Source organism: Episyrphus balteatus, chromosome 2 (assembly GCF_945859705.1).
Source record: "Episyrphus balteatus chromosome 2, idEpiBalt1.1, whole genome shotgun sequence".
Lineage (NCBI taxonomy): Eukaryota > Metazoa > Arthropoda > Insecta > Diptera > Syrphidae > Episyrphus > Episyrphus balteatus.
The window spans coordinates 59,430,872-59,458,788 of record NC_079135.1 but is presented as its reverse complement, the minus strand read 5'-3'; the positions used below and the strand labels follow the sequence as shown (position 1 = coordinate 59,458,788).

Below are 27,917 nucleotides of genomic sequence, written 5' to 3'. Positions count from 1 at the left end.
GTATACGCCCCTGGTTGTGTTCAAAATATTTTTTTTTGTGTTTGAAGTCAGTTTGTGAGAAAATTGCATTTATCGCTTAAACGATGGAAGATTGTCTTTTACTATCATATGTTTTTTTCCTTAAATCCCATTTTAAGGTTTAAAAGCCTGTTAAATGTTCAAAAGTCCTTCGTGAAATCGGCCATTAAAAATATGTCAGTTTTTTAGCAGTAATGTACCTAATATTTTATCTTTTTCTTCCATCATTGAAATTCCCCTCGCAACTTCTAAGCTTACGAACAAATTAATAATCATTTTTATCAAAAAACAAAACCGACATCCATGGACCACAACTGGGTTTTATGGTTTTTCAAATAGTTTCTATGCCCAGAACTAAACGAAATTGAAATGGGATCACACTGCAGCCACCAGCTTTCCAATTAAAAAAGAATTATCAAAATTGGTACTCAGTGCAAAGTTATGAGGTACCTAACAAACATAAAAAAAAATACAAACGAATTGAATACCTCCTCCTTTTTGGAAGTCGGTAAAAAAATGTCAGTACCTACTATAGATATCAGTGTTACCACTGGATATTTTTGAAAAGTGGCAAAAAAGGTGGCACTCGAAGAATAAAGGTGGCACATTAAAATAATAATAATCGAACACCATATTTGTATGAAAATTGTCTTCAGAGAAAAAACATCTCACCAAAATCATAATATTTGAAGAAAACACACAATTTAAAGGAACATTTTTTTATGATTTATTGTAACTAAAGTGGCACAGCGGTAACGCTGATAGATATACAAAGCCCGAGACTCTTCTTTTCAAACTATCCTTCTTTTTTCCACTTATGTGCGTCTCGCACGTTGCGACTTGCGAGTTGCAAATAAAAGCAGACATACTACATCAAATCTAAACTCTGTGTGTGTGGGACATTTTCCCTTATTTTCTTTTTTCTCTTTCTGTATCTCGTGGGATAAGAGGATAAGACTATAAGACATGTGATAGAGTTAGAGTAAGTGAAAAGTGGTGTGGAGTGTGGACTGTGGAAGTGGATGGTAAAAATAAAAACAGCCATTGGTGGATGGTGGGTTTTCTTTTCGTGTGCGGTATTCAGTTTTAATTCATTTATGCTCCCGTTGTGTTCGGTTTTATTTTATTTTATTAAGGAAAGTCTCGTTAATAGGTACATTTTTTATTATGAACCCCTAACCAAAGCATGGGCTATATTTTATAAAAACTTAATTCATTTGGAATATTCGTGTTTTAAATAAAACTCAGTGTATGTAAATGAATAAACAAATAATTATGCAGTGAATGAAATGCAACAGAAGTATATAGCTTTGCGTCTTACATTAATATTTAGTGTTTTTTTCATAATTCAAAAGAGAAGCTAATTTTGTTCTTTTTTTCGATTGAATTTAAAGGAAAACACCAATGAGTCACATCTATTCTCAGTAATTTCCACCCTATTAAAACTAAGTGTTAAAAAAGCAGATTGAACTTACCCATAGCACTAACCCAAAAAAAAATATAGTATTCAGTTTGTAAAACCTACTCGTTGTTTATGTTACGTATGTAAAAGTGGAAAAAAAGAAGATGAAAGTAAAGAATGAAGGGTTGTTCTGAACATAATTTGTAACACACACACAAAGGTACATTTATTTTTTGAATGCAATAATTTTTTTCGTACAAGGAAAAAGTATATGTATTTGTTTTTGCTCTCCGTTATGTTAAGTACGTATGTTTAGTGTAAATTAATACGAACACTTTTTACTGTGAAAGACTTTTAAAAAAGGATTTTGCCTATTTTATCTGGTTTTCGTCATTAGAAAAATGGATTTCTACTTCTACATAACCAAATGTATGTATACCTATAAATTTTGATAAACTTTTTTTTTTAAAAAGATTTTTTTAATTTTGTTAACAGAATATTTTTATAATAAAAACTTCTGTCAAATGTAAATTCTGGGGGATCATTCCGTTATTTTTAAAATGATTGTAAAAAAAGCCATAATCGATTTTTTGAAGAATAGATTGCAAAAGAATTTTAAATGAAAACATTTATCGATTTTAAGCAAATTTTATTTTTGAACTCATTTGTATCGACTTCGATAAAATTGTATCTTCTTTTCCATGCCTGATATGTTCTTACCTTCCTAGATAGATAGGTAGTGTTTATTTAGATTGACTATCTCCCATCATAAATGTGTGAAAGGGAAATCAAAACAAACTAATTTTTACCAGGGGGGTCATTCCGTATTTTTAAAATGATAGTCAAAAAAACGATAATCGTTTCAAAGTAAGAGAATCTTTAAAGCCATTGAATAAGAGTTACAGGAAGGGGTGTTAATCACATTTACAGAGTTTGTGAGTGAAGCCACAAAAAATTAAATTTTAGTTCATCTGACAAAATTTTTACCTAATCTGTCAAATTTCGAGCGAGTTTTCCAGGGACGAACTCACTTTTATTGGTTATGATAGGGCGATGCAATCATTGATCGCCAACGTTTCAGACAAATATGATGGATGATGGATAAGACGATTAAAAAGAAAAGATGATTAAGAATCTATTCCAAATATTTTTTTTATTTATTATAATTTAAAACAAATAATCAAGTCAAATTGAAGAATGTGATTTAAATATTGTGGTGACCCAACACTGGCAACTTCCTGAAATGAAATAGAAACAACACGTGAATAGTTTTCAAAATAGGATATACCTAATCCTATCCTATCCTTAATATACCTATTCAAAATATAGCTAACTCCAAGCGGCCGTCATTAACGGACTTACACCACGAGTCAATCTTGGCCAGGTGACCACCACTGGACCGTTTTTGATGAAATTTTCAGGAATAGGAAATAAGAAGATAAATCAACACCAGTAATTTCCGCCCACTAAAGTAAAAAATGGCTATTTGAAAAAACTCGAAAACTAGTACTTTTGCATGAAATTTAACGAAGACAACTTTTCTGATGGTTTTTGTTGTGCTGAACTCGAATTCAGAAATAATTTATCAGCTCCTGTTTTTGAAATATTACCTTTAGAAAATGCAAAAAAAGTTTTTTTTTTTTACTATTTCGGAACTTATTCTTTTATATAAGGAAAATTGTCTGAACATATTTAGTTCAGGTTTCTATTAGAAATGATTTCCTTCTTTCAAGACCTGTTTAAATTTTTTGGTTATCTTTTTTACCGCCTGAGATATCTTGAGTTGTTTGGCATATACCATAGAAGTTATACGGTCCGTCATTATCTCCTTTATGATATATATGAAGCCAGACCCACTTACTACATTTTAAGATAACTCGGGAAATAAAAAAGATATCGATAAGATTTAAACAGGTCTTGAAAGAAGGAAAATAGTTATAATAGCAACTGTTCAAACATTATTCCTTATGCAAAGAAATAATAAAAGAATAGGGTCCAGAATAGTAAACATTTTTTTTTTTGCATTTTCTAACGGTAATATTTCTAAAACGGGAGCTGATTCATTTTTTTCTAACTTCGGATTGAGTTCAACACATCGAAAACTTTCAGAAAAGTACCCGTATATTTTAGTTTCAGAAACAAAGAAAATTTATTTTGTAAACCAGTCTTATATTATTATTAGGTAGGTGGGTACTAAAAAAATCAAGTCAGGTTTAAAATGCATGTAATTTCAACTTCAAATGGTTCTAGAAGACGAATCTGGACGATTTCAGATGAGATCTTTGCAGGGAATTTTTGCTTACAGCCTACACTATCCGCTGGAATCAACGAGACAATGGCATCAAATGGCTGTAGTGCTTGAAACTCTAAAAGACTAAAATTAATAGCAAATTTTAAATGTTTCTTGTTTAAAAACGATTTTTATTTAATATAAAGATATTTTTAAAAACTAACGTCAGATTCGAATTCATCGCATCAAAATACATATTAAACAAATATGGTTTTCAAAAAATCTTTTCATTTACTATTAAAACCTGCATTTTCAGAAAATACGCATTTTACATTTGTTTAGCTTCAAATAGCTCTAAAAAATTAATTAGGACGAACTAGGATGAGATTTTTGTTGGTAAATGTAGCTGAGATTTAACACTATCATATGATACAAGTCCGCCCACAGAGACAAACAGAGGAAGTAGTTAAAACAATTTTTGAACTTAAAATTCCGGAAAATTATAAGTATTCCTAAAATGAAAAATCAAAGACATTTTTTTTTTCGCTAAACTTGTATTGTTTATTTTTAATATATTTACAAACAAAATGTTTGAAAAGTCGAAATTTAACTGAAATATACCATTTAAAAAATACTCATGTATGTATGTATACATGTTTTCATAATTTTTCAACTTTGAATACAAATTTCCATAACTAGAAATTTTTGTTTTAAAGAAATGCTTTCACATCCTGATTCTACAGCATAATTACTGTAAGAAAAACTTAAACAATACAACATATAAAAAAATCCAGCTTTCACTCCAATGAGTTTTTTCCACTTTTTCCCACTGTGCGCCTGATGGATGTTACACCAATGTTCGAATAAATCTTATGAATCTAAGAATAAAACTATTCTAAAAATATTCTAATGATAATGAAAACTATTCAGCGAGATCAAAAAAATGATTTATACCTTATTTGATTATTATTATTTCAAGCCTTATTACTCATAAGAAAATTTATAAAAACAAATGTATATAAGGTATCCCAAAAATTTACGTCGAAACGAAAACGGTAAATAGCGTAGGTTGTGACAGTTACCAGAAAAATAATTAAAAAATCGAAGCCATATATTTTGTTAGTTATGGGCATTCGAAAAAAAATCGAAAAAATGGTCACCCTGCGACGGTTTTTCATGTGCCGTGACTACAAATCTAAAGTTTTCTCAATTTTTTCTTTTGCTACGGAACCTTGAATAACCCTGCTACCAAATGCATTCAAATTTGACTCAGCTGTATCAGTTTTGAAGCAAATATCACTTTTTTGCCCAACTAAATACTAAAAAAATTTACATGACCCTAATTCAATGAACCGTAGTTCGATGTTTCGGCAAGTTACCTTAAAAGACGGTGAGTTCAGTTCTCTTTTCAAAATAGTACAACATTGTTGAGAATATTCCATAAATAACGGAGATAAAATTTATTTTCTTAAGAAATCCGACTTTTTTGATTAGGTAATTTTTCCATATTTTTCAATTTTTGTACCCTTTAAGGACTGAATTTGTAATTTTTAAAAGTAGAAAAGTGCTGATTTTTTAAAAGATCAAAGAAGTTTAATTAATACCCTTAAAGTAATAGTTAGTAAACTACGTTTTAGCAAAGGTTTAGGAAAGAAAATATTAGAAAAACCTATCCTTTTGGTCTTTAAATTTTGGGACACCCTCTACACACTTTATTTTTTTTTTTTTTTCTAATATAATTTAACCTTTTTTTTATTGTAATATAATTCAAATTATAGTTAAATTTAAGTGATGTGAGCATAAGCCTCGCTCATTTTTCTCCATCTTGTTCCGTCCAATGTGTCATGATAATAGCGTGGACAACCTGCTTTTCCATCCATCGCACAGTGTGGGAATTCGCTCATTTAGCGGAATTAAATTAATAGCGCTTACAGGTTTAACTTTTTGAGAAGTCTTTTTTTACAAGATTAATTATATAAATAACTACCTACATATATTTAACTACATTTATTTACAAATTTTCAGTTCTATACCATAATTGGTTGTAGGCTAAAACTGATTTGGGGTGTTTCGACCCCCAATGCCCCTCCCCAGGGTCCGAAACACCAAAATATTGTGTTGTCACCCGAACTACAAAATTTAGTTCCAAGATTTCATTACATTGTTAGTTAGTTAGTTAGTTACAAGCGAAGCTAATAGAAGCTTATTAAAAATATACAACCGACGCACAGGGGTTCCCTTCTTTGGAGGAAGTGGAAAAAACCTATAAAAACTGAACGGGGGGACCGATTTGATTGAAATTTGGTATATAAAATAAATAGAACGAATTCTCATCGTGATCTAAAAATTGTGCGTCGTACTTTAAAATTACTCATTTTTTCAAAAGTTGTATTGATTAAATACGAGTATATTCTATATTTTTGTTTCCTTTTTTTTGTTTTTTTTTTTTTTGTGATGTGAATTTCTCTTATACTTTTAAAACTTAATTAAAACTGAATACAAAGAAGGTTTTGAGAAAGCAAATAAATAAAAAGTTTGTGATTTTTTTTTAGTTATTTTCGATAGGCTGTATCTCAGTAAAAAATGGTCGTATCATGACAAAACAAAAAGCATGTGAAAGCTACATTCGTCTAGTTTTAGGATTTAAAAACTAAATATTTTATTTCTAATGATAAAATAACTAGATCTGGAATTATTCAAATACCAAAATTTTCCAAATTTGTTTTGTTTTTACTTTTCTCTAAAAAAAGTGGGAACATTTATTGCGAAAAAATGATTATCATTTTAAGAAAGTCTATTTATTTGGCTTTAAATTCTTTTTGTTTCAAACTTCTATGATTTTTTTTAGACTGCAAACCAAAAACCATAGTTTTGACTTTGACTATCAATATCTCAACAACGGATAACCTTACAGAGAATTTAAGGATAAATTTGAAAACTTCATTTAATTCTCTACAAATAAATTAAGTTTACTTTGTTAAAAAAAAAATAATTTCTTACATTTGAGATCATTTTAGAAAGCTATCAAAATATGCCTTTTTACGGTTTCTTAGAAAATATGCCGCTATTTTATAACTATGGTTGATTATGAGCAAAACTAAATTCGTTTGAGTTTATTTCAACATTTTATTAAAACATACCGTTTAAATTTTAGATAAACCAAAGAAAATTAAAAGTTTTCAAAAAAAAGTTAATTTATACAGTTTTTTGATATTTTCCCTTTTTTGAAAATTTTTGATTTTTCTTTATTTTTTGGTTTATCAGTGATGACTACATAGACCTCTTATAATGTAAACCACTTTATTTTACAAAAAAAGCCGTTAAATTAGAAACGGTAATACCAAAATTAATTAATACTAAAATGAACGTGGAGCATCGTGGAGCTTTTTTTTTTATAGGCCGACTAAAGAGTAAAAACTATTCGCTCTAGAGGTTTCTTCATATAATATTCTGGTTTTTCTGATTCAAAAGCAAATTCAACAAAAGGTAAATGTAGACTTAAGGACAAATATACCATTAACAACACTACATACTTTTTTTTTTTTAAAAAAAGCTCTATTCTTAAAAAAAAATTCGTCAGTATACTCGGGACCCAGGCTATGCAAAAAATTAAAGTTGATTGCATTCTGTATTTAAATATATTTTTAATCAAAAAACCAAATCAAAAAAATTGAAAAAATTGTTTCACTTTTTGGTGGTTCCATCTGGGAACCACTGTGCGACGCACAGTGTGGGAATTCGCTCATTTCGCGGAATTAAATTAATAGCGCTTACAAGTTTAACTTTTTGAGAAGTCTTTTTTGCAAGATTAATTATAAATATATCAATAATGAAATATAAAAACAATTATTTAAATATCTCGTCAAATTTTTTATGTACAGAGCTCTGAAAGTAAAAGTTTTTTGCCATCGGTGGACTCATTTTTAAAAGTACTGTACGGTCACAAAAAAAAAATTTACCATTTGTGTTTTATAATATTATTAAAAAATAAGTACAATAATAAGTAGAAGTACGATTAATAACATATTTACACACATTTTTGATTTACAGAGCTCTAAAAGTTTTTTGTTGGTAATATTTATAACTATTACATACGAAAATGAAATAGAAATAATTTTATATGCATAATTATCCAATTTTTTGATAAACGGAGTTCGGAAACTACATAAAGGTTAACTGGAAACATTGGGTTTTTTGCCTTTTTTGCAGGACTCATCAAAATCGTTTTTGTTTTATCTTATGATGGTCTGCTATCATAATATGAGAAAGTTATTTCATGTAAGACTATTTACAGTAGTCTTAAATTCTCAATGAATCGTTAAAAGTATGTGAATTTAAAGCTTCCACAGTTTCGACCGATTTTAGCCCATATTTCACTGAATCTTTAACAAAGCGTTCTTATAGTTGCCAAAAATAAATTTATTCTATCTACAGAAATCAGCAATGTGTTTAATACTATGTTTCCACCTACGCTAAATCCGAGATTTAGCTTAGTAGACCTAGAATAAATCTCGAGATTTATTTTAAATCTACTTCTTATTATATAAGCCACGAATTATAAATGACCAATCACTTGATTATTAACTTAGGTATGCAAATATGAAAACCCTGTTTAAATATCGATAAACGTTATGAAAATTAAAAAATTTTAAATAATTTAAATTTTCTAATTATTACTGAAACACCCTTTATCCGATATAATATTTTTTTATTCCTTGGTAGTTTTCTTTTTTAATTTTTAAAATTACTTAGGCCCAATTTATTGACTCTCCATTAAACTTAAATCGCCATTAAAAAAGGGAATTTTAAAATTAAAAACCAATTTCGTTTAATTCAGTCTCTTTTAAGGATTTTTTTGAAGTTTCGCATCATTAACTAATTGAGCATTAAATTTAAAAGTCGATTTAGTTAAAACACCAAATTCGACCTTTTAAGAGGGATTTTTAGAGCAAATGGAGGTTTTAAACAGAATTTCTATTTATTCACTCTCCATTAGTGTCAAATGTCATTTCATTTATTTTTTTTATTTGAATTATTATTTTATTTGAAAAATATCAAATGAGCTAAAAAATTATTAAAAAAAACTTCACAATTATGAAAAAAGTCCAGACTAGAAGTTTTTGTAGGTATACACACTTGCATTTGTACCATAAAAAAGAACAAAATTCAAAGAAATTAATGCATTTCTTGTCTACTTCGCACAGATAATACTAGATCTACTAGATTATATTCTCCACTTCAAAACTAATCATTTTTGAGATGCTGCATAATACATACATAACGTTGCAATTGAAGCCATGAGAAGAAGAGATATGAAGCTTACTTCTAAACCAATGACACGAGATGAATGCCGATAACACTTAAATTTAAGTTGTTATTTGACACCGATGGAAAAAATTGTTTCAATTGTAGGTTGTAGCATTCTTTGGTTACCACTAGTATATAGTTAATCTATTGCATTTTCTGGCGTTTTCAGCTGCAAAATACTTACGGGTCATAGTTTTTTGGTTTTTCTTCCAATTCAAATCTATTTGATTTGATAAAATTGTAGCTTTTGACAGATTATTTTTCAAACAAAATAAAAAAATCCCTAGGATATTTTTAACAGAGTTTTAAATTTAAAGTTTCCATTAAAAGTAAGGACTTTAACTAAAGAAGAGTGAATTAAATGAATTTTTAATGATGTATACTTAAAGGCGACAATAGTTTAACGAGGCCGTTAACTAAAGCTATAAATTTCAAAATTTAATGGAGGCTCAATAAATTGGCCCTTACTCTAAATTTTGGATTGGAATTAAATGAATTCACTAGCCTATTGTTTTTTAAACACCCTGCGAAATAAAAAAAGTTCTTAAATTTATAATATAGCTAACTAAATCCTAAGAAATTATTCAATTTTGACGGTAGGTCATCTTTTTTTTGTTGAATAGTCACTTAGAAAAATTTTCGAATTAAATTCGGTTAAATTCGCGAAATCCCACACTGTGCGTTGGGGCGGAGTCAAATTTGAAATCAAGGCATACACTACTCAATGGACAAAATTATACCAATCTCTACAACTTTTTCAGAATAGCACTACGTTATCGAAATTTAATTATAAATGAGTATTTATAAAAAAATCGCTAATAGACCAGGGTCGATAAATTTTTGAAACCAAAAAAAATCATAGTAGAATGAAACCCATTGGAAAAGGAGGTGAATATGATGAAAATTAAAGGAAAAATAAATTACGGGCGAGCCGAGTTCGGGAAGTGGGTGGGTTGAGTTTTTAATGTTAAAAAATGGTATATCTCGATTTCCGGCAAAACTACCAATCCTATAGAAAAAAATGTGTGTCAAAGTTGTAGGTAATAAAAAGATCTACAACTTTTGTATCAACAATTTTTTCACATAACCTCAAAATTTATGTGAAAAATTAAAAAAACCGAGTTTTTGGTTTTTTATTTTTACCTTTTTCAAAAACAAAAATTTTTCTACGAAATTTGGTAAAAACTTACCTTATTATGTCCCAAATACACTGTAATTTATTTGATTTAAAATATTAATTTGTTCACCTTATTTTGACTTAATACCAAAAAAACACCCTAATTTTCAATCGAAAATTCACGTGTCAAAATATCAGCTTTTTTCAAAAAGTCGTTGGGCATTTCGTCCGTTAAAATGTCTATTTTCTGATGGTGTAAAAAAAATTTATATTAGTATACTATATAACATGTTCTAGTAAAATTCAAAAAATGAAAAAAAATTGAATCATTGTTTACAATTTTGGCCTATTTATTCAAATTTACACGTTAATTACTCAAAAAACGTAAGATTTATCAATGTTACATGAAATCTTACGTTTTTTGAGTAATTAACGTGTAAATTTCAAATTTGCACGTTAATTACTCAAAAAACGTAAAATTTATCAATGTGAAATCTTACGTTTTTTGAGTAATTAACGTGTAAATCATCATATAATTAAACGGCGAGCATGGTTTTTGTGGTACAAATTACCGGGCCCCCAAAAACCGAAGGGGCATAAATTATACACGGAACGAAAGAGAATGACGCGTAGATGTGCAGAATCACATTTTTTTTTACTTTTTATTAACCGAAATAACGAAATTAAACAAATTAAAATTCGATACAAAATAAAAAAAAAAAAACAAAAACAAAACAAAAACAACTGGAATTCTATTGGAAAATTTCCAATCGACTGGAATGAAATGTCATTCATGACTGAATGAATGAATGAAAGCATTCAGCGAAAATCAAAAAACATTAAGGTGGGTTCACATTGGTGCGTTGTTTTAAGATCGCACGTAAACTATGGTTAACTTTCATTGTTTTAGTTATCTAAGTTTAGAAAGTAAGATGTTTGTTTTATTACCATGAATTTTTTTGTTAAAATCGAATTCTATTAAAATCAAGTCTATTACTAAGGTCCAATCTTTTGTAAACACTTTTGATACCTTTTCTCCTTTTCTCTCTTAAAAGAACATAAGAATTTGTCAGCAATTACATGAAGCCTCAAAAGGCGCGACTCTTTTTAAACATAATGAGTGCAAAAGAGAAAAAAGATGAAAGAAAAAATTATCCGAACGGAGAGTCGTGGGTCGTGAGTCCGAGACTCTTTTTTGACGTTTCTTTTTCTACTTTTTCTTTTTTCAACATTCCCTCACATTTCTTTTTGCTTCTTGGTGCGATACAACAACAACAAATTTTAATTCAAAAGATAAATGTCAAATTTGAGTCCTTGACTAGAGGCATCGTGTAATAGTACGCGCCTCACAGAATGATTACACACCCGACAAACAATTTTGGTTCTATAAAGCTTTACAGATGCAATTGTTGCTTCTTTAAAGCATTATAGAAGCAAAATTGTTAGTAGGGCAGCCACACAAAAAAATATAAAAGTTCTGACCTGGGATTGCGACTAAATTTTTCATATAGTTTTTGGGTCGCTGAAACCGAATCCGAATTCCGTTTTGCTCCATCACGTCAGGTTTTCGAGATAACCTCAAAAAATGTCACGAAAACAAAAAATTTTTTTCTCTGATCTGGATGTGCGAATATGTTAATCATATAGTTTTTGGATCACTGAATCCAGATTCGAAGTCAATTTCGCTCTATCACGTCAGGTTTCTGGGATATCCTCAAAAAAATGTCAAAACCAAAAAAACAAACGTTTTTATCTGGGGTTGCGACCTGACGTGATACTTTAATTTTTTTTTGTGTGGCTGTGTATCAAAAGAAAATTCGAATAAAGAGTCAAGCCTCTTGAGGCTTCATGTAATAGCTGACCTTCCAGCAGAAAGCTTATTTTTTGGTTTAAAAAACAATTTTTGTAGTTTTTCCAAAAAAAAAAAATACCGCTAGAAAGAAATAAAATTTTTTTACTTTTGTAAATTTCCCACTTTTTCACTTATTTTTTGGTTTGAAAACAATTTTTGTAGTTTTTTTTTCAAAAAAAAATGGAGCTTGAAAGAAATAAATTTTTTTAACTTTTGTAAATTTCCCACTTTTTCACTGTTTAGGTCATTGTAGTTAAGCCTTAAGGCTTTAAAAGTATAACTACAACGGCAACTTTTTGCAAAAAGTCAAAAAGTGATAGATTTCAAACTCATTTTATGACAGTTTTTACGACGACAAAATAAAAACTAATGATGCAAAAAGCTTATTTTTTGGTTTCCAAAAAAATTTTTGTAGTTTTTTCCGAAAATTTTTACAAAAACTAGAAAGAAATAAAAAAAAATTTAATTTTGTAAATTTCCCACTTTTTAGGTCATTGTAGTTATGGTGTTAAAGGCTTGGCCACACCGGAGGGTATGCGGTATAGCGGTAACGATATTTGTACTAAAAAAATTCCACACCTGAACGTTGATGTGTCAGTTTGGAATTTTTTTCATACAAGTACCCTCACCGCTACCCGTACCGCTACCGCATACCCTCCAATGTGGCCAAGCCTTAAGGCTTGGCCACACCGGAGGGTATGCGGTAGCGGTACGGGTAGCGGTAACGATATTTGTATTAAAAAAATTCCACATCTGAACGTTGATGTGTCAGTTTGGAATTTTCTTCATTCAAGTACCGTCACCGCTACCCGTACCGCTACCGCATACCCTCCGGTGTGGCCAAGCCTTTAACATGAAAAAAACGTTGTTGTGCGACGTTGTTGTGAACGCACCTTTAATAAATGTGAACCTATCTTTAATCATTAATAAGTATCTGAACGCATTCATTAAAATTTTAATGGACACCTTACCACAAATATCATTCCAAACTGGAAGTGCGACAAATAACGCCCTCTCTCTTCCGGAAATTTAAACTTCTACAAGCTAAGCTAAGACGAGAACCTACAATGTGAATGACAAATTTGAGTGAAGTTGGTGGAAGTTGAATGATTGAATGATGGAATTTGAATGAATGGAATATGAAACAGGTTGAATTGAATCGCAAAATGCAAGGTGCAAACACAATGCATTAAGGCGATTACACTTTGCATTTTCTTTTTCGATACTTTTTTTACGTAGTTGAGTGCAGTTAAAACGTAGTTCAACAATATCTAAAGCAGGTTTAAAAAATATCAAAAAGTAGGTATATTATATATAACTGTGTATTTTGTCTTCAAAAAGTGTAGTTAATCGCAACAACAAATACTATACAAAATAATGAAACTATTTTGGTATAATTGTGTTTAAAGTTGTTGCAAATAAAAAAAAATAAAGAAATTGGCGCTCGAATTTCGAGGGCGGGGTCGGCTAGTTTGAATAAAATGGCCAAAATTGTAAACAATGATAAAAAAAAATTTTCGAATTCAAGCTTTTTTCATTTTTTGAATTTTATTAGAACATGTTATATAGTATACTAATATAAATTTTTTTTACACCATCAGAAAATAGACATTTTAACGGACGAAATGCCCACCGACTTTTTGAAAAAAGCTGATATTTTGACACGTGAATTTTCGATTGAAAATTAGGGTGTTTTTTTTGGTATTAAGTCAAAATAAGGTGAACAAATTAATATTTTAAATCAAATAAACTACAGTGTATTTGGGACATAATAAGGTAAGTTTTCACCAAATTTCGTAGAAAAATTTTTGTTTTTGAAAAAGATAAAAATAAAAAACCAAAAACTCGGTTTTTTTAATTTTTCACATAAATTTTGAGGTTATGTGAAAAAATTGTTTATACAAAAGTTGTAGATCTTTTTATTACCTACAACTTTGCCACACATTTTTTTTCTATAGGATTTGTAGTTTTGCCGGAAATCGAGATATACCATTTTTTACCATTAAAAACTCAACCCACCCACTTCCCGAACTCAGCTCGCCCGTAAATTACTTTTCCTTTAATTTTCATCATATTCACCTCCTTTTCCAATGGGTTTCATCATTGAATAATTACAAATAGAAGTGGACACCCAGGGAAACTTCCGCTGTAAAGTAATTGTCGCTTGTATCGTGCATTGAATTAAAAAAGCAAATCCAACAATCCAAAAGCAAAGCCAACAATCCAAAAGCAAATCCAGCAACCCAAAATCAAATCCTAAACAGCTTATACATATAGATAAAAGTTTTCCTATTTCAAAAAGTGGAGATAGCCTAGAGGATAAGGTGAATGTGTGTTAAGTTTACCTGCCTAGGTTCGAATCTGACGGGAAATTGAGATTGTTTTTTTTTTTTTTTACATTACTAGAATAAAAATTAATTAAATTTCTCAAAAAAAATCTCCGCAAAAACAAAAAAAAACAATTTCAAATTTTACCGGTATTCGAACCTAGGCCAGTAGGAGCAAAAGGCATCGTCCTTGTTCTCTAGACTAATATGACTTTTCAAAATACGAAAACTTATATCAATATAAGCTCTTTGAAATGTATAATAATAAATTATTAATTTATTTATGAAGGTTTAAAAAATTATTAGTTAAGACTCAACTCGAAAATACAAAATAGTTGAGGCGCAAACATGTAGTTCATCTATCTTCCGGTACTCTTATAGTTGCAGAGTAATCTGCGGTGTCACTTCTATTTGTAATTATTCAATGGTTTCATCCTACTATGATTTTTTTTGTACTTTTTAATGTTTTTTAAGGCATTGGCACTGGTCTATAAGCTTAACCTAATTACATAAATGTATTAAAACTCTTTACCTGACAGGCAACTTTATAAGTTATTGTCATTAAATTTAAATTTTAAAGTTAAGAAAACTAATTATCTATGTATGCATTTTTTGGAAATACATTTTTTTATCTATCTATCTACAAAAAATTGCTTTTTTCTTACATAAATCTTATAAAAATCGTTATAAAAAAATATTTCATCATCTTAATTATTATTATTTATTTTAATTAATTATTTTAATACAGTCAAATGAGGTGAAAAAACGGGTAAACCTCGTAATGAATGCTAATAGAACTTTTTTTTGCTCAATACCTTCGTTTTGGCATTCTATAACTACATACCTCAAAAGTCTAGAAAAATCTCATGTCCGCAAGTCGCGACTTTCAAGGTCAAAGCGCGAAATGGAGTAGCAAATATAGACGATGGTATTATATACACATATCGTCTTTTTCAAGGCAAAGTGGCATAAGCCGGAATTTGCTAATTTTTAGGAGAGACATTTAAAGTTCAAATGGTCTTGTCTTAAACCCTAAAAAATCTAAGTGCCTTGTCGTTTTTAGAAAATCTATTGATCTCACGTTTCTTCCACCGATTGTTCTGAGCAATCCTCCAATCGAATACGTTTTAACAGCAAAAAATCTCGGAGTGACCTTTAACCGCTTTCTGGCCTGGGATCAGGGCCGGTTTTAGGGGGGGCAGCCTGGGCCGTCGCACACTGGGGAAATTTGTAGGGGAGTGCGGAAAAAACTCAATAAAAACTGAACCACTGAATCGATTTGGATGAAATTTTCAGGAATGACAGCTTAAGTCGTATTCATTTGCACCCACTTCCACGCCCTTTTAAAAATATTGTAAGAGTAATAAAGGATCCAGATATTGTTCTTAGAAAATCTAAAAACTGCTATTTACAATTTACTTGTACCTAAAGCATTTTTTTTAATTTGTTTGTATTATTGGAATTATTGGAAAAAATGATTAGTTTGTTTTTTACTTTGTCTTCCCAAAATGAGTCGTCTTTTTGTATTTTTATATAAACAAAATCGCATGATGTCCATACACCAAAAAAACAATGGGATCGTTTTGTAATGTGCAGTTGTCCTTGCACTTGATAAAAATAATCGTCGTTTTTTTTAGTACAAAAGTATCTCCGCTTTTCTGAAGATATTTTAGTTTTTTCTTTTCAACTGCATCGCTTATAGTCAAGTTTTTGACTGATGATGGGCATTTGACTTCACAGATGCCATCTTCGCCTACTAAGCCGTCAGGTGTTGCTCCAAGGTAGTGAAACTCATCATCAATAAAAAATCCGCATTTTCGTACTTTGATTTTTATCGCTTCTTCTAGTTTTTGGATTGCTTTGTTCTCGTTTTGAAGGCCCTGTAACATGTTGCAATTTGATACGCGAGTGTACAAAATATGCTTAATAATATTGTGGTAGCTGGCTAAACTTTTTACTTTGCATATTTTGCCGAAATTGGAGGCAGTAACCATCTGATGTCTAACATCAAACCACTTCTCATCAAGGGATTGATTACGCGTTTCAACTTCAATTTCTCTTTTTCTTGAATAATTGCTCTCAATCTTTGTATATCAATTCCATAGTACTATTACCACTCAAGATTTTGTGTTTTCTGTCCAAACCACCGGATCGCTGCAGTCGCGATGTATTCTTGCAGTTTTTGGTCAAATGGTGTGTGGAGAATAAGAGAGGAGCAAAAAAACAAAAAGTCTTTATTTTATTCTATTTTGTTTTATGTTACCATTCTTTTTTAAAAGGGGTATTTTCTTTCATACATTTTCTTGCTTCTTGGGAATGAGGAAACTGTTAAAATATTGAATAGAGAGCAAAAAATGTATTCATGTGTTTTCTTTTCGTTTTTATTTGTATGTATTGTATATGAATTCATACACAATGATCTTGATGCAGGTTGTTTTGATTTTTCTGTTTTGAAACTTTTTTGATCTTCTTAAATTTTTAAAGAAGTAAAGGATTGCAATATTTCATATCAATTTCGGAATTGATATACAATAATTGCATTTTTTGTTCATGTTTGGCATTATTGTATTCAAATTTCATTTTTGGAATTATTTTTAATTTTTTTGGTTAGGTATTTTGATTTTTGTGTGTTTGAAACTTTTTTAGCTTTTCTTAAATTATTAAGGAAGTAAAGGATTAAGGTGATTTGGGTTTAGCCGAGGATAAATTTTAAACTGAGGTTCGGTGGTTGGGCGTTGGAAAACTATCTCCACAGGTATTTTGTGGACATTTTGCACTTTTTAAATTTAAGATTGTGAAGCTTGTGGTGCATGTACCGTTATGTGTGATATATCAAATGAAAGGTTATATTAGGTATCTATATGCAAAATAAAGTTAAATCAATTTTTAAATGCTCTGGTAAAAAGATATTTTTGACTTAGTAAATAACATTGTATTTGAATTTTCATAATTGATATACCTAGGTAGGGCAGAAGGGGAGGATTTGCCAGGATTTAGGAAAATTGACTTAAGTTTTTTCGTTTGTTTTAATTTTTTTATAGATAGGTATCTGATATATTATTGACTTTATTATCTTCACTTATATGTATATCTATCCTATAAATTTCATTTATATTTAAAGAAGATTGAAAAAGGTAAGGAATTGAGGGCGAACAAATTAGTTTTTCTAGTTAGGTATATCTCCAAAAAAAGGTGAGTTTCCAAAATTTATATTTCGAAAAAAGAACCTTAGAAAAATATCCCTATTAGACGGCTTATTTGGTTCTTTAATATAGTTCCATTGGCATAAGAGCCAACATATTATTTAGTGCCTAAAAAGTTGTCCCTTTGGTTGAATTTCATTTTTCTTGAAGAAAAACTAGGTACAAATTAGTAGAAAAACTTAACATTATTTACATTTCCAAGTTTGAAACCCAAATTTGAATTGAATTATTTACAAATCACGTTAACATTGTGGTTTATCTTGGTAAGTTTTAAAGCTGATTTTTTGTAATAAACTATTAAGAACATTTAATTGAAAGTTGAAAGGCGAAAAAATAAATTGCCCACAAACAAATTGGGGGAAAGGGGGTGGGTGGGCGAAAAAGTGGGTTGGGTGTCAAAAATCGTGGTTTTTTACGATTTCTGTCAAAAGTAGACCTCCTATCGAAAAAAAAGTTAAAATCAAAAGTTGTAGATCGTAAAAATGTCTACAACTTTTACTCAAACCATTTTTTTATATAACCTCAAAATATTGAAAAAATGCAAAAATACGATTTTTTAATTTTTTATTTTTATCTTTTACAAAAATAGCTGAATTTTAACAAAACTTGGTCAAACATTACTTTGTTATATTTTCTATGTATTTAAAATTAAAAACGTGATGTGATAGAATTTTTTTGACTTCGGATTCGAGCTCAGCGCACAAAAAAACATTAGAAAAACATATTTTGATTTCTATAAAAAAAACTTTTTGGCTAGTGAAATTGCGCAAAGCATTCGATTTTTTCTGCCCTGTTCGATTTCACTAGTCAAAAAGTTTTTTTTTTATAGAAATCAGAATATATTTTTCTAATCAAAATTCAAGTTTCAAAAAATCTCAAACTTATAGAACATTTAGTCTATGACCGTGCGCATGCCCAAGACCAGCCACCAGTGTTCTCAGTAATGAAATGTAGACATGGTTGGCTTTAAAAAAATTCTAAGATAAAAAACATTGATATTTTTGATGAAAACTGATTGGGTTCAAAAAATTCTAGCTCTTTTTGTAGACGTCGCACAGACATAAGCGATATAAATATTTTGAGCTGAAATAATAAGCTTTCAGATAGTATACAATTTATTATATGCTGTTAAATAAAAAAAATTGATTTTCTGGTGATGGAAGTGATTTTTTCACTTTTTGCATGAGAAATGATTGTTTCTAATAAAATTATTTTAATACTTTTTGCGCATTGTAAAAATTTAAAAATGGTTTTATTCTTTGGAAGAAATATTTGACTTTTTAATGGTATAACTTTTTGTGTTTTTCAAATAAAAAATTAATATAATGGGAAAAGAAAAAAAGGTAATTTTTTTAACTTTTTCTTGTAAATTATGATTGTTTGAAATAAATAAACGCTTCATTTGACTCATTTTAAACAAAAGCACACAGCCTGTTTTCTTACGACGTTATCACGTAAAATCATCGTTCGTAAACCGGCTTTACAGACATCCACTTTTTTTTTATTTTATGCTTAAGTTTAAGCCTGTTTTTTTCCTGGGTTTTCCTAAGTATCATAAAATCTATGAGTTTTCTGGCAAACTTGAAAATGAAGAAAATATGCCTCATTGTCAAAAATTACACTAGTTTACAAAACAATAAAAATTTTTCGGACACCAATTGCCGATCTGTATTTTCGTCTTTTTCTGTTACTTTTTGAGTTTTTGTCTATAACTTGAAAAGCAAGCCGAGTTTGAAAATTTTTATTAAGTAATTTTTTGTAGATAATTGAATTTCCTATCGATGTGTATGCTTAAGAAAAAAATTAAAATTGAAATATTGTAAAAAACTAAAGAAAAACTATTCATAAAAGAGAAAAAAACGAAATTTTTGATATTTTTACTAAATGGTCTATTTTTATCATTTGAGCATTTATACATGTCAAGGAGAAAAGAAGATACTTTATCTACAAAATCTACTCAAGTTTGAAGATTAAAAAAAAACACCCTAACTCTTAAACCAAAGAAATAATCAAAAAAAGTTATTTAACTAGGTACCTATATTGTAGCAAATTAAATTATCTTCAAGTTTGCCGAACATTTTGTTTCTGTAGATTCAAAAACACACGAGTTATGAGAAAAAGTAAAATTTTTATAGACACTTTTTCGATACTTTTTCGAGTCCTGAAGTCAAAATGCATTTACTAATTTTTCCCAGACCCCATTTAATAAAATCTATGTAACTTTCCCGTACTTTAGTTCCATTACTCTACTCCCTCTTTGCTTAGCATAACTACCTATAAAAAGAAACAAAATCATCAACAAATTAAAGCCTACGATCAGAATTTAAATCAAATACCAAATCCTGAAAATCAAAACATCAAAACAAAAAAATCCTACATACCTACAAGCAACAAGGTCACAAATGAAAATACACAAACACACCCAAAATCTCATGAACATGAAAATTCATATACAAAGACCACACGACAAAAAAATATTCATAAACACACATTACCTGCTAGCAAGAGTCAGTATTTTCTCTTTATCTTCTTCCTTCTACTTCTTATAAAAAAAAAACCTTAGCAGCAACTACCTAGTAAGAAACAGCAGAGATACCCAAAGTTTACTATCTTTATTTTCTTCCACCTACTACTACTATCATTTTATTATTCTGTATTTTCTTATTCTTTATTTTCTCTTTCTTTGTCGATTCCTTCTCCTTCCCCGTTTTTGCTTCTCGATCCAACTTGGCTTCTTATTTCTGTGCAGATTTCAACCAAACTGCTAGAAAAAATGATTCGTTCCCAGACATTGGGATGGCGCTAGTAAATTCTGGGTTCGTGACAGTACTATGAAAATTTATATACAAAGTCTCAATCATTTGAAGTTTTTTTTGCTTTTCTAAGAGCAATTCTTCACTTGTTTTATCTGGAATCTCGGATGTCATTTCAACGTTTCCATAATACGAGTCGGCGCAACTTCTTTTTCTTTTTCTTGCAATGTTCTTAGTTTTGTTGATGTTAGAAGCTAAATTTCTTTTTCGGAGCAAGGTCTTATTTCTAGCTTCGGATTTGACTTAAAACTTGCTTCTAGGAGTATTGGTGCTTTCATTTTGTGTCTTGGTAAACTCTGTGAATGGCCTCTTAGAGTTAAATTGAACCACTGCTTGTTTGTATACGCTCTTAGAGTTAAATTGAACCACTGCTTGTTTGCTTGTTTTTCATAAGATAATATGTTCTAATTATATGTTTGTTTATAGTAACTACCTTACCTACATACATATATGTAGTTATGTACTAAAATAATGTACATTTGGCACACAAAAACAAAACAACTAGATATAGTATATACCTCCTAACGCCTATTTAAAAAAAAAAAAACATTTTAAAGTTTTTGACTGGTCATATTTCTCATAAGTTTGTTTTGAAAAATTAGGTATACAAATGAAGTAGGTAATTGAGAAGCAGAATAGTTGTGCGCGATTTCACAGAAAAAGACAATTTCATCTATAAAGTCAAATTCGAAAATTTAGATTTTTGTATTATAATGCGAATAACATTACAGACTGCCTGTCTTTCCAAATTTTTTTTTCATAGAAAAAAATATATCCATACAGTTGCTCAGAAGAATACCTAACATGCAACATCATAAATTTATGAAAGAGATAAATAAACCAGTTAAAAAAAAAACAAGAATACAAAAAAAACTCGTTTATCCTATTCCATATACCTACCACGCAACACCACATACCATACATTGCAAACGTGCGAGAGATCCATTTCCTGTATCCTCTCATTTTCGCGAAAAAAATACAACAACACTTTGCATGCACTTAGCCTGTCGCCAATCCTTTTTTATGGAAAAACCTATGTACAAACAATATGTAGAATGCAGATACCTAAGTTCATCTTATTCTTTATACCACCAAACAACCACTCGACAGAGCGAGTGCGAGAGATCATGTAGAAACAATATAGATGATAATAAAGAGAGAGATACAACTAGCGCCAGCGGAATTTGTTTGAACTACAAATTCCAATACATACGCATTCCATGAATTTCTGAGGAAAAAAATGGGAAGTAGACTCTTTTTCAAAAATTAATTGTAAGAAAACTATTATAGCAATTCTTATTTTCTAACTTGATATTGATAGAAAAAATAATGAAAAAAAATAAAAAAAATATAACAACAAATCTAAAAATTCTGGTTTCATAGTACAGTTTATTGTTTTTGGGACTACTTAAAAAGGGATTGGAGGGTTACAAAATAATATTTTCCAACAAAATATAGTTTTACTCCATAGTCCATAAACTAAGCTTTTAAATAAAATAAAAATCAAAACCATACTTTGAAAAACAAAGAAATTAATACACTTTTTTTAAAAAAAGTTAAGAAAAAATGTCTTTTTAATATTTTTTTGTTGTTTGAGACCTTAAAACTTAATATAAATTTCTTAAACTAATCAATGTGTTAGTATTTGAGTTGAGGTACTTATTTCTTTTTATTTCGATGAACTTTATCAATAATTGCAGAAGTTATACATGTTCAAACATTGTAACATAAGGAAAAATAGCTTCAGTTTCGATTAATTTTTTTCTATGAAAAATACATTTTTAGTTTTTCAAAATAGTTTTACTCCGTAGTTTGATTCAACCTCAATCCAAAATAGATGGGGATGAAGATATTTAGCCTTGTTTATTATCTAAATAATAAAATTTTTTTCATTCAATTATCTTTAAAAATGTAAAAGTTATTCACCGATTTGTAAACGATAACCCGATTTTTACGTGGTCCACTCAGCCTTAAATAGAAACGAAAAACTCATTATACTGTTGTCTAGGTCCACGTCCACGCAAAATCAAAAACCCGAATTATAGTTAAAAAATACTCAAAAAACCACTTCTATCACAAAATACAATTTAAAATATATTGGCATCACACATTTTTCAAGAGTTTATTCTGTTAAGAATATTCTTCTTAGTAAAGGCATCTATTCTGTGATATTCCATGAGCTTTCCGCTTAGATCTTCGTATGAAATGCTAAAAACTACCATTATTATAAAACATTTAAGCTACATAGCTATGTATAACGAAAATTCATTTTTCTGAAGCAAGGTCAGCAAATCAAATGTAATTTTTATGAAGTAGGTTTATAAAAAAAAATCATGTGTGGAATTCACACGTGGTAGAAATGAAACCTTAAAAAATCATTTTTCTTGGAAAAACAAAATGGAAAACATCTAACTTTTTTCCCATCACCTTTAAATCCATTTTTTTAAATGCCAACTTATAATAAATTTTATATTATCTGAAATCTTATTATTGTATCTTTTATATGACGCTTCAATCATATTTTTACGATGCCTACAAAAAAAAAGTAAGAATTTTTTAAAGCCAAAGCCAACCATGTCGAAATTCCAAACTGAGATTACGGTACTTCCTGCACTGGTGGCCAGGGCTGCCACCTTCCTCCTTTAGCAGTAGATCTACTGCATTTTAGACCAAATGAAAATCTACTGCGCAGCAAAACGAATCTACTCCCCTATTAAAAATTTTAATAGTACATAACCAAAGTTTGATTGTTGTCCATTTCAAAATTTTAAATACTGAAACACCTTCACTCACTCTATTCCCCAAAAAATTCAAATGTAGCCCTATCGTGAGTTTTACGTGAGCAAAATTCCAAACTAAAAATTGAATTTCACTTGTTACTTGTGAGTTCCGGGCGAAAATCTGTTCATGTTCGGGAAACTAGCCGTATTTTTAAATCTTTTCAGGTAATTTGAGAAGTTACCGACATCTTTTTGCTCAGACCGACAGAACAAAATGATGTGAAATGACGTGGAACCGAAGATAAAGCTGTTTTGTATTTTTTACTGTTGAGCTAATTTTTTAATTTGTGTTGAAGTAAAATATATTTCTGTGATTTGAGTGTTGTTTGTATATTAAAAAATCTACTGCGGTATATTGCAATCTACTGCGCTTTTTCTTAAAATATACTGCGCTCAATTATCTTTGGGGTGGCAGTACTGGGTGGCTGGTCATCGGCAAAAGAATTCCACAGGTGTTTTGAGGTATTTTTCAAGTTTTTCAATTTAAGATTGTGTAAACTTGTAGAACACATACCGTTATGTGTGATATATATTAAACGAAAGGTAAAATTATTAGCATGCGTATTAAAGTTAAATCAAATTTTCTATATCTATTAAAACAAAAAAGTTATAATCAATTGATTTTTCCTGTCGCTTTTTCGTTTCATCGTGTTTCAAATCACTACGATACTAAAGAAGTTTTCACTTCAAAAAGTGTTGCGAATTAATTTTACTTTCTCCATTTGTCTTTTCGGATAAGGATCTCTAGCTTGCAGCCAAAAAAATAAAAATCTGACAAAAAGGAGATTTTCGACTTTTCAATTTTCTCGAAAACTAGAAGACATAGAAACATATGGTTTTCAGTGTTTGGTAAGGAATCAATTAAGGCAGTTTTCTTTATCATTCAATTTTGTATTCAAATCCCCAGTCTTGACAAAAGAAATTGGACGTGTTTTTTTAATTTTTTTTTTTCAAAATTTTGACATTGAAATCGATTATTTCAAAAACAATTAACTTAAAGAGCTTAATTTGAAAGCTCGAATTAAGCGTAATGTTCTGGCTTTTAAAAAATATATCATTTATAACTGTAAGTGTTACCATTGATTTTTAATATTTTTTTTTGTTATTTGAAGTAATTTTTAAGAAAATCATTTTTGCGACCAAATGAAGTTTTCAATTGCCAGTAAAAAACGCAGTGCCACCTGGTGGCACCTAAATTTGGCCTCTATCGAAAGGTAATTTCATACGAAAAATGTTTTTAATAGTCTCTAATTGTAGGCAAGTGTAGCTAAAATTATATATACAAAAATATGAAAAAATCAAGCCATTTTTTTCTCTTTTCTTTAAATAATTATATAAAATAATTAACATCTTTAAAATTAATAATTTATTCGATTTACAATAGACAAATTATGGCATCTTTACGGTAAAATAAAAGTGTATGAGTCGGCTCAAGCAAAAAAAAATTACACAACTTTAATTTCAGGGTATTTTCACTTCGTTTTTTATACTTTCAACAACTTGTCTCTTTACAAAGCTCTAAAAAGTAAACTACAAGTCCGATTTTAGTAATTCTTTCTGATTTTGATTCAGATTTTATTCTAGAACTTAGAAATTGTATTGAAAATGTTTTCCGAGGTACTTAAAATTTTTGATTTTTTTCCGCAAAATCCCCAGTGTGCGTCGCCCAGGGGCGCAAGAATCGAAGTTTTACAAAAGCTATATAAATAACGAAGTCTTTCCAATCGATGTTTTATTTATTTTTACTTTATTTACGCCCCAATTTTTTTTTTCTATTTTGCTCCTAAACTTTTTGGAGAATGAAGGTGCCCCCCAATTTAGGGTTGATTTCTTTGGCTTCCGGAAGAACAATGGTGTCCAAAATCTTCGTTCATCTTTGAATAACAACGCGCCCCAATTTCTTTTGAAGACTAAAGCAATCCTAATATTCCTCCAACCAATTTAATTTTTGCAAAGGCGCCCCTATACATATATAAATCACTAAATCATAGCTGGTAATATGGAGATCGTGTAGGTATGTTTCTTCAAAATAGTTTATGGAATCCCGAAATCCAAAATCCAGACAGCCTAAAATCCAGAAAGCCCTAAATCCCGAAACCCCAAAAACCCGAAAACCAAAAATCCCGAGCTTTAGTTTCATCAGCTGATTTCTGTTTTGACATTTTTTACTTTATTTAGTTTCTTATTTCATGAATTTCGTGAAACATCTCATATTTACCACAAAAATTTTGTATCCACAAACGACATATCACTTTTCGCACACCAAACAATTTTTTTTTTTCTTAAACAGCTGATTTCTTTTTAATAACTCTGAATTCCCCCGCTCTGACAAAATACCCAGAGTTGTTCAGGGTGTGTACAGAGCGAACATCGAACACAGAGGAAATAACTGTGGTTGAAAAAGAGCTACAACAAAACGCTTGACAACGAATTCGGAGCGACCCAGAGTGCCCTAGAGCTCACAACGAACAAACCTAATACTTTATAGGGGAAACCGACGAAATTATGAATACCAGAGTTATGCGCGACAGAGTAACGTGCGTCAAAGTTACGCAAAACCGAAGTTACGAAAAACCGAAGTTATGAAAGACCGAAGTTATGAAAGACAGAAGTTAAGTAAAACCGAAATTACGAAAAACTCTGGTTTTCCGTAACTTCGTAGTTACGACATAGTAGGCGCCGAACTGCTAGATAAATTTTGTTTCCTAAGTGCAACGGATTCGGTCGCCACAAGACTTTTAGTGTTTTTTAGTGCTCTGAGTTATTTTGTTTATGTACATTTGATGTCATGTTGTGTTTAAGTTAAGTTTGTTTTTGGCTAAACAGTAATGAAGAATTGTTGATTAAAGTGTTAAATTTGTGTTTTAATTATAAATATTGCAAAATCTCAGTACATTTTTTCAAAAATCGATTTTTCTGCATTATGCACAGCTTGGGGAGCATTCGTACGCATAAGTATGCCCGCCAGTAAATTTTCTTGAGCAGATAACAATCAAAACACGGAGTTACAGTTTTATTGAAATGAAATTTAAACCTCTATAATAGGTTTTTCGCATTCTATAGTAAATTAAGGTTGGTATTTTTATATATGTAAATAATAATTTGTTTCAGAATCATCGAATCGCGAAAAATTAAGTTTTTTATTTGTTTTTGTTTTTTTCTGAGTCAAGTTCAATTAATAAGTAATTAAATAAATTAATAAGTAATTAAATGTTTTAAAACTCATATTTGGCATTTGACAAATCAAAAGTTAGTCAAATTAACGTTTTAAATATCTTGTACGAATGTACCCCATGTGCTGTACGAAGGTACCCCACGGGTGGGGAGGATTCGTACAAAAATCTAATCCCAGTAAAATGGCTATAACTATTTAAGCCTTTGACTTAGAAGTGTCAATTTTTTTTGTAAAGTGTAATATAGCACTTTTATTTAAACTTAACACAAATGATTTAACCTTTTCACAAATATACTTCACCTTTTAGCAAATATATTTCACCTTTTAGCAAATATAATTAAACAAAAAACAAATCAATTTAACCCAAAAGCAAATATAATTAAATTAAAGCAAACTATTTAAACTTTTAGCAAATCTATTTAAACTAATCGCAAACTGATTTAACCTTTTCTAGAAAAAGCTTTTGGTATCGAGCTATGAAGAAGGGATGAGGACTTTGAAGCTGTCCTCAGCACTAAAGTCAACGAAACACCCCAAAAACCACAATAAGACCCTATAAACAAAATGTGCATTTCAGTTAATATGGAAAAATCTAACAACAAAAGAAACTCCACCTATGATTTGATGCAGTTTTTAAGAGGGGTTTATTTTCAGTATGAATCTCAGTTAACGTAATTTTTTGTTGGGTGGAACATCCGCTATTTAAAAAATCGCGTTACTCTCAATATCTCGAAAACGACTTGTTGCACAGAAAACTCGCTGATTTTTTCGGTTTGCAAATATAATTATCTTTCTTTCTCCCATATCTCATTTCCTAATGCGAGCTACACTTTCTGAGTTACATCGCGGTAAAACCTGTGTTTTTAAATGTTTTTTATTTCCGAAAAAGTTATGTTGGTAAAAAATTAAAAGTTATATACTCCAACTATTATAGCATAGCTTATTAATGAAAAAAAGTCACTTACTTTAATCAAAACATACGCACGACAAGTTCTAAGTAAGATTAACATGGACCATAACTTGGTTGCAGTTATTGAAGTAAAATTGATAAAATTAGATTGCCCTAGCAATGTTATTGACATTATTCTAATTATTCTAATGTCAGCAAACTAACTAACGTTATAGCATTCGCACTTTTATTTAAACTAAACACAAATTAGTTTCACCTTTCACAAATATATTTCACCTTTTAGCAAATATATTTCACCTTTTAGCAAATATAATTAAACTAAAAGCAAATCAATTAAACCCAAAAGCAAATATAATTAAACTAAAGCAAACTATTTAAACTTTTAGCAAATCTATTTAACCAAAACACAAATTTATTTCACCTTTAAAATGAAAAATGATAGTGATAATATTTTTTTAACAACGTTAGCTAGTTTGCTGGCATTGGAATAAGTAGAATAATGTCAATAACATTGCTAGGGCGATCTACTTTTATCAATTTTACTTCAATAACTGCAACAAAGTTATGGTCCATGTTAATCTTACTTAGAACTTGTCATGCGTATTTTTTGAAAGTGTCTTTTTTTCTTTAATAAGCTATACTATAAGAGTTGGAGTATGTTAGTTTTAATTTTTTCCAACATAACGTTTTCGGAAATAAAAAAACATTAAATGCTTTTTTCTGTGGTTTTCTGTGCAAATAAATAGCGGATGTCCCACCCAACAAAAAATTACGTAAACTGGG

At 29.7% G+C, this 27,917-nt stretch overlaps 1 protein-coding gene across 19 annotated transcripts in view; it reads left to right on the top strand.

Moving 5' to 3' along the window:
* The window catches only part of LOC129908810 (uncharacterized protein CG43867), a 276,259-nt gene that overhangs the window by 117,110 nt on the left and 131,232 nt on the right, over window positions 1–27,917 (top strand). Inside the window, exons 1-2 of one of the 19 annotated variants that reach the window (XM_055985594.1) lie at window positions 25–1,171; window positions 1,413–1,849. The exons of 16 other annotated variants lie outside the window; for them this stretch is intronic. The gene's annotated coding sequence lies outside the window, so the exon portion shown is untranslated. Of the gene's footprint in view, window positions 1–24; window positions 1,850–27,917 lie in introns of those variants that run through there. 2 more of the 19 variants (XM_055985593.1, XM_055985592.1) reach the window with 2 other exon arrangements.